Genomic DNA, 7808 nt, shown 5'->3' with positions numbered 1-7808 from the left:
TAAAAGTGTTTGGGACCATTCATGCATAAGTTTAAAGAAGGGAGCCAGCTCTTTTTTACAGTTGCTAGCTGCTTTTCCTGATTGATACTCTCCAGCTATGTCTATGCTGCTTTGTTTTTCCGGAAAGATTACGCAAATTGCAAACCACAATTTGTGTAGCTTTTTCCGCTTCTTTTTTCAGAAGAGGCTTTTCCGACATTTAGCCCGTTCACACTGGGCCAAATGTAGGAAATCCCCCTCTCCTTTTTGGAACATCCCTTCTTCCTTGTAAAACGAGGTTTACAGGGATGCTGAAAAAGCACAACTGCTCTTCCGAAAAATTTTTTAGAAGAGCAGATGTGTTCCCTGGATGTGACACAGTTTTCCCAGAAAACTCTGCAGTGTAGACATAGCCTCCATGTTCTTCTATTCCCCTAGCATGCAAGTTGCACTAATCTTGCATACCCATAAAATGCCAAATACATCCAAGTTACACTGTTTTATCACTTTCATCCATCTTTATCTGTCTTCTCATCATTAACACCCAACGTGTACCACTATTTAAGCCACCAGTAAATTCAGATCACTGACTCCAGACCATGGCTGGTTGTCTGCCTTCATTGTCCAAATTCTGATTCCATCTCGGTCGGATGCGAACTATAACGCATATTTTATTCAAATGGGTTAATATTCCCACAATATGACCAAGAGAAAATATTAATCTGAGCTTCATTGTGTGTGCATGTGCATGTGTACGTGGTAGCAACCCACTCTTTCTTGACTTTGATTTCAGGTTATTTAGGGCACAACTCTGCTCCCCGGGAAGTCAGTGGGAACATCACATTGGCTTCCCGAGGAACAGAACAGGGTCCTAATCATGAAATGTTAAATGGCTTTGCCAAATTCCGTTCTCTTATGGTTAAAACCAGAGAAGCTAAAAAATATAAATCAATGTAGAGACATAACTTCTGGAGAAAAGCCAGGTATAATAAATAAGTCATGAGCAAAGGATTTTCTAGATTAAGGAAACAAACTTTGATGTTTTGCCAGACATTAATACTTAAAAAAAAAATTAATATTATCTTTTGCTAGACTGTGGTTGTTTAAGTAATGCTGATGACATCAGCTATATTTTGAACACCAAAACAAATACTAAAAAAAAAAAATCCAAGATTGAAAAATGTAAAAATATTGAAACTAAGTTGAACATCTGATATTTTTGTGTGTTTGCAGAGCAGTTTACAAATTTAAAAATGCACTTTGACCCAAAGGAAGGTTGGTTGACTTGAATGTGGCTTTTGAAGAAGTTTTCCCCTTCTTTTGTTTTTATATGTATAGCACTTGCCCTTGTGTATAAAAATCCAAAACCTAATTCTAGCTATTTGGTACAATTATGGGACAATATATAATTAGAGATGGGCCTAAGTCACAAATTTGGATCCAGATTTGGACTTCTTCAATAGATGGAAACATTTTGTCCCAACATTTGGTGTATAGGCTTGTCCTTAGTAACAAATATATGATGTATTTGTAACTACATATGAGACAATGTTCCATCTACAGTTTCACCTCTGCTACCTCACTGACTTCACTAAATTCAAACATGTTCTGGCTGTGTCACTGAAGGGAAATGCATTAATTTCACAACTTTTATTAAACTGCCTTCCTTAGAAATGCACAGATGGCATTAAGGGCAGGATTTGACCTAAGCACTTTTAAATTCGTGCTGGTGGTTTAAAAAAGTTAAGGCTAGATGGCACCTATAGCTCCACTCTGAATATGGGCACACTACCCTGGATGGATTAACAGGGAGGCAGTGTCCCTCAGAGCTATGGTGATACACTGGATCTCCTGCCTCTTTGGCCCATAGTTAAGATATGACAATCTACGTCTCTTGTGGGCCAAATTCTGCTCTCAATTGCATTGGTGCAATCCTTTTGAATGCGCTGGGGTTGCACCCATGTAAACAAATGAAACAGTTCGGCCAATCAGGTTGCAGAGAAAAATTTAGCTCATTCAGAAGGCAGTGAAGTTTATTATCTTGTGCAGGATCAATTCATAGAGGAAAGGTCTGAGCTCCCTTCCTTCACAAAATCCATCTTCATTTTCATTGATCTCCCTGCTGAAAGCATCTGTTTAGCATCTTTCTTTCTCTCTCTCTTTCTCTCTTTCACTGTTGTGAAACTGATAAACCAGGGAGATTAAGTCCATCACAGAGAGCTGACTTTACTCGCTGAGAAATTGCAACATCTTATTTCTACAATTGTCTATAGTAGCTGCTGGTCCTGAGATCAAAGAATGCAAGTTTTGCTCAAACAAGCTGACTTTGTGAATTGGAAATATAAACAATACCATTGTTGGCGTTGAATGAATTTTCAGATCTGGTTCATGAACTTGTCATTGATCTTCATTTCAGTGTCAGTGTTGGAACTTGTTTCCATTTGGTTTGCATTTGTTTTTTCTCTGATCCAGGCTAATTGTAATGCTGGCCAAAATCCAACTTTTGTGTAAGTGCTTGTAATGTGTATTGGTTTAAACAGAGATGCATCCCTTTATGCCCATGACTGAGTCAGCACATTTTCCACAAATTAGATGTGATGGGCCAGCAAGGCTACTGGTGAGGGAGGACTCGAGGGAGCCACTGGCAATGGGACCCCCCCTCCCCGAGCCCAGGGAAGGGCCAGGACAACTCCTCTCTATCCAAGGCCTGCTTTCGCTCCCTGCCTTCTCCCTGCTTTGCTCCCCGGGCACATTGCTCTGCTTTCTGCTAGGGAGTGTGGGAGTAGTCCCACACTCTTCCACAGAGTGGTACAGCTGGGAGAGAAAAACAGCTGTGGCTGCCTTGCTCCATTTATCCTGCTGAGGCTAGTGAGTGCAGGGTAGTCGGACTCCTCCTGCGGGTACCAGCACCTCCTCCTGCTAGTCCCCCCCAGTGACTGCTGTTCAGCCCCTCCCACTCATAGCGTTTGGGGAGCATGCCACTCTTCATGACCCCCATGCGTCACCCCTGGTGGGCCAAATCCTTTCTTAGCTAAGCCCCATTGTCTTGATTGCAGTTACCCAGGAATGAATTTGGTCAAGTACTGTAAAAATAGTATGCAAAGCTGGCTGTGATGAAGCAGTTGCCCCGTCATGGAATATAAAGGGTTATAAGCCCTGGGAGAGTGCTGAGGCTGGTTATAAGCCCTGGGAGAGTGCTTCCAATGGGCAAGAAGGAATGAGGCAGCCAATCAGAGCCCAGCTGGGCTGGATAAAAGGTGTGCTAGCCTGGAAATGCAGTCCGTCTCCCTCTTGCTGAAGAGAGAGAGAAGGACCTAGCTGCCCGATAAGAATGAGTATGTGGGACAGAGCAGTGCTGGGAAAAGGCAGGAGGAGCTGGGGAGCTCTGACCTGGCAAATTCCCAGGCTGAGTCCTGCCATAGACACCTGAGGAGGTACTAAGGCTGCTTGGGGGCAGCCACGGTAGAAAGGCAGCAGGTTTACCCCCTTGGCAATGATGAGTGGCCAATTTAGACTGTAGTTTGCCCCTGAGGGAAGAGACTAGATGAAGAATGGCAGTAAGTCACTGAGGCAAGGTGGAACTAGATGTAATAGGGTTCCCTGGGAAGGAAGGCCTCCAGGCATAGGGGAACTGTCAGGACGGCAGTCGCTGAGGATAGGGGAACCAAGTTTTAGGAGGGACATGGGGCCTGAAGTGTTGGAGAAAAGGAGAAAGTAACAGCAGGAAGAACTCTGATCGGCAGAGAGGGCTCCAAGGCCGAAGAGTTAATTTCCAGATTTGCCAACAGAAGGTGCCATAGAGGCATGTTGAACATGTCATGCAAGCAAACACTTCACATTTGTGTGCCTAGAATAAGGCATCTAAATTTTTACAGACAGACCAGATTTTTCAATTCACTATGGCCATTTTGAACTCTACAAACAGGGCTGACTGGGAATAAAGCAGCGAAAGATAGCTGATGGAGAATTCCTCCTGTGCAGAAGAACTCTCCAATGCCAGAAATTTGGCAAAGATGGCTCTACTGCTTTCTGTGTCAGCCGTCATCTTTCCCTTCTTTTCTTTTTAAGGAGAGGGAAAATTTTTTGGAGTGGAAACAGAGTTCTGTTAAGTTTGATCCTCACTACTGTATATTACTACTTTATCTAGGAGCTATATGGCATTGAATTATTTATCTGCAATCAGCTTCCTATAGTCTCACCTCCCCAAGACAGATTCGAGAATCAAGGCCATTGATTTTTAAATAAGTAGTCTGCTTTTTCAGAGTTAATATTCTGAATTTTCCTTGATTGTAGTAATTCAACACCTGTAAAACTCTGCCTACTTTTATTTGGGTGCCCAAATATGTGTGTAGGTGTCTATTTTTAGGCCCCTAGCTTGGAAGATTGTCGCAGAAGATTTCTGGATAAGTGTTTGAGGCTAACTAATGAAATAGGTACATCTGATAGGCTCTTGAAAGCTGGGTTGTGACCTGGATTAGGACCCAAGTTAAATGAATTGTTGGCCCCAATTTAGTATGTACTGGACATTTGTCAAGATAACAAATCCACATAACAGTTTGGCTGAATTTAGTTTAATGGGCATTCTTGGTTTAGAAGTTCAGTATAAATCAACAGAGGTGTTTGGAGGACAGGTATGAGATGTTGAAATACAATAAGAACAAATTGCTATGCTAGTAATAAACAAATTTTAAAGATTTGGTTTCGATCAGCATCTGTACCTCTCTTGGGATACGATCTAAGTTGCAAATCTCATATTTGAGAGGTGGCTCTGCGGGAGCTGGTAACGTAGGGAGCCAGCCGCCTGTCCCACCCTCATGCTGCTGCTTCTGTATCATGGGGGTAGCAGGTGGCTCTGTAACTACTCATAACAATTGCACCTTGGGTCATCTGATTAAACAGTTTTCATTATCACCTTTAGCCACCACCCCCATTATTCATTTTTTGTAAAATTATACATTTTATGCATATATGCAAGGCTAATTATACTGCCAAACATTTGAGGATTTCTTTACTTCAACTGATAGGACTCAGGGGTAGTCTTAAGCCTTTTCAGTACACTTTCTTTACATTTCTTATAGCTATAGCACCCTCCTCCAAATGATTAAAAACTTGTGGTGCTTTCTTAGTTAATTTGGTCAAGAGGATAAGCATTCCACTTATCTTCTGGGACCTTATCTACAGAGCCTCTCAAAGGTGGACAAGAATGCGTTTAAACAGTCAAAACAAAAAACAGGACTGTGTAGCACTTTAAAGACTAACAAGATGGTTTATTAGATGATGAGCTTTCGTGGGCCAGATCCACTTCCTCAGATCAAATAGTGGAAGAAAATTGTCACAACCATATATACCAAAGGATACAATTAAAAAAAATAAAAGTGAACACATATGAAAAGGACAAATCAAATTTCAGAAAGGGAGGATGGGGGGGGGGGGGACTGTTTTTTTTTTTTAATTGTATCCTTTGGTATATATAGTTGTGACAATATTCTTCCACTATTTGATCTGAGGAAGTGGGTCTGGCCCATGAAAGCTCATCACCTATTAAACCATCTTGTTAGTCTTTAAAGTGCTACACAGTCCTGTTTTTTGTTTCAGCTGCACCAGACTAACACGGCTACATTTCTACCACTATTTTAAACAGTCAGTCTCTCTGTAAATGAGGCAGACATTTCCCCTACTGCCCAGGACTTGGAGGAAGCTCCTTTAGCTGCTCCAGTACTTTCAGTTGCAATGTGGGAGTTTCCATCTGTTCCTGGTGAGCTGTCTCCTCAGCTTCCAATTGTTCCATGTCTTGCATATGTTTTCTGCTTGACCTGTTTGTCGTCCATGTGTCATTGGAGGCCCTGTCCATGAGGCTTTTTCCTGACTTCATCAGCTTCTTCAGTCTCCCTGATTTGCAGCTCCACCATCATTCTCTTGTGCTCATGTTTTTCCAGCTAGTGCAATTGGGCCAGATCCCTGATGTAGCTGAAGCAGGAGCATCCTTGGATGCCTGGTCAAAACTTAGGATCAATGTGCTCAGTTCCTGATCAGGAAATTTCTTTTTTGGGGGAATTCCCCTTTCCTTACATAACTTTGTAGTCTTTTGTCTCAGGACCTTCATATGACTGATTCATGCTTGTCTATTCCTTAAAACTCTCTGTTTCAAGTTGAATCTTTTAACAGCTTTGATTATGATCTATAAACTCAACTTACCCGTGGCATGTGAATCCTGCTGACTACGCTAAATGTCATACTGTCTGGAGTGGCTCACAACCATGAGTGCCTGCTTCAGGGCAGACTGTCAAAAAGCAGGGCAGAAACCCAGTGAAACCTGTGAACTCCTAAAGCACAACTACAGTCTTATAATAGAGTCCTGGACAGTCCTCCTGGACATTAGGCCAGGGGGCTGGACTAATTGATAAATGGTCACCTTACACAAAAATGACAACACTTACGTTTCTCACAGTCCCAAAGGACCAGTAATTTAGTCTAGGTCAATTGTACTCAGATCTCAAACCAAAGACAATGACTGTAGCCAATCCTTTAATTAACTAAGAGTTTGTTTATTAATGAAGCAAAGAAATAAGAGCTACGTTCATGATCAGAACAGGAAACACACACAAATTAGTTACAGTCTGAGATTTAAAAAAGATAATATAAGATTGTTGTGATGGGGTGGGGGTCACAGAATAGCACTTGGCATTGTTCCCAGTGTGCTGCTGATCATGCCAATGACACCCACCTTCTTGCTCTCTGGGGCTCCCCACCACCTTGTCCTGCTGGGCCAGATCCTCTGGTCTCCCCCAGACAAGGCACAGAGTTGGCGTTACTGCCCTCCTGAAGAGCCATGCAGACACTGAACCAGCTTAGCTCTTGGAGGATGCAGTTCTAGGATGCAGCATCCAGGAAAAAATCCCCAAAAGGGATCAAAACCCCAAATAAGCCTGTCTATCTCTGTGCAAAAATTGTAAACAAGGAAAGCTCATGAGGATGTTCACCCTCTTTATCAATGAAAGAGAGATATGAACACTGGTCATTCCCCCAGGTAACAGTTATTTACACTGGATCTGATAGTAAACAAAAGTGTTTTTATTACGTGCAAACAGTAGGATGTAAGTGGTTGCAAGTGAAAAAAGATAGATCCAAGTAAGTTACTAAATTAAAATGACAAAAAAAATACTCATCTAATTCTAATCCACTAGAAAACATATTGCAAACAGATTCTTACTCTAAAGAGCTATTCTTGTTCCAGGCCTAATCTTCAGATCAGAGACTCTTTTACCCTGACCTGGATCCAGCCTTTTGCATCCTTCCAGGATTTTCCAGGCCAGCTGAAGACAAAGGGCTGATAGCTTCCCCTTGGTTAAATAGTCTTCCAATTAAAATGTACCTCTCTTCCCCAATGGAGGCATTCCTCACCTCCTTCCTCAGGTGGTCTATCAGCATACAACATGCACTTACAGTCTAGACACAGCCCAAGTCCCCAAGGAGGATATCTTGCTCTTCAAGCAAGTTCCTTCGGACTGAATATATTTCTGCCTCAGTTTTCCTCCAGGCAGGGAAGTCCACGCCATTCAGCCTGACAAATTGCATGGCTACGTCCAGACTGCCCTCTCTTGTGCAAGAAAATATGCAAATGAGGCAAAGCAGTGAATATCACAATGCCTCATTTGCATATTTAATGAGCCGCCATTTTGTGCAAAAAGGAGCTGTCTATACAGCTACTTTTTGCGCAAAACCCCCCTCTTGCGCAAGAGCCGTTCTCCTTTAAAAAAAGCGGCAGAATGGCTCTTGCTCAAGAGGGGGATTTTGCACAAAAAGGAGTCGTGTAGACGGCTCCTTTTTGC

This window comes from Pelodiscus sinensis, chromosome 1 (assembly GCF_049634645.1).
Source record: "Pelodiscus sinensis isolate JC-2024 chromosome 1, ASM4963464v1, whole genome shotgun sequence".
Classification (NCBI taxonomy): domain Eukaryota; kingdom Metazoa; phylum Chordata; order Testudines; family Trionychidae; genus Pelodiscus; species Pelodiscus sinensis.
The sequence above is the reverse complement of the archived record's forward strand: the minus strand, read 5'-3'. Positions refer to the sequence as shown.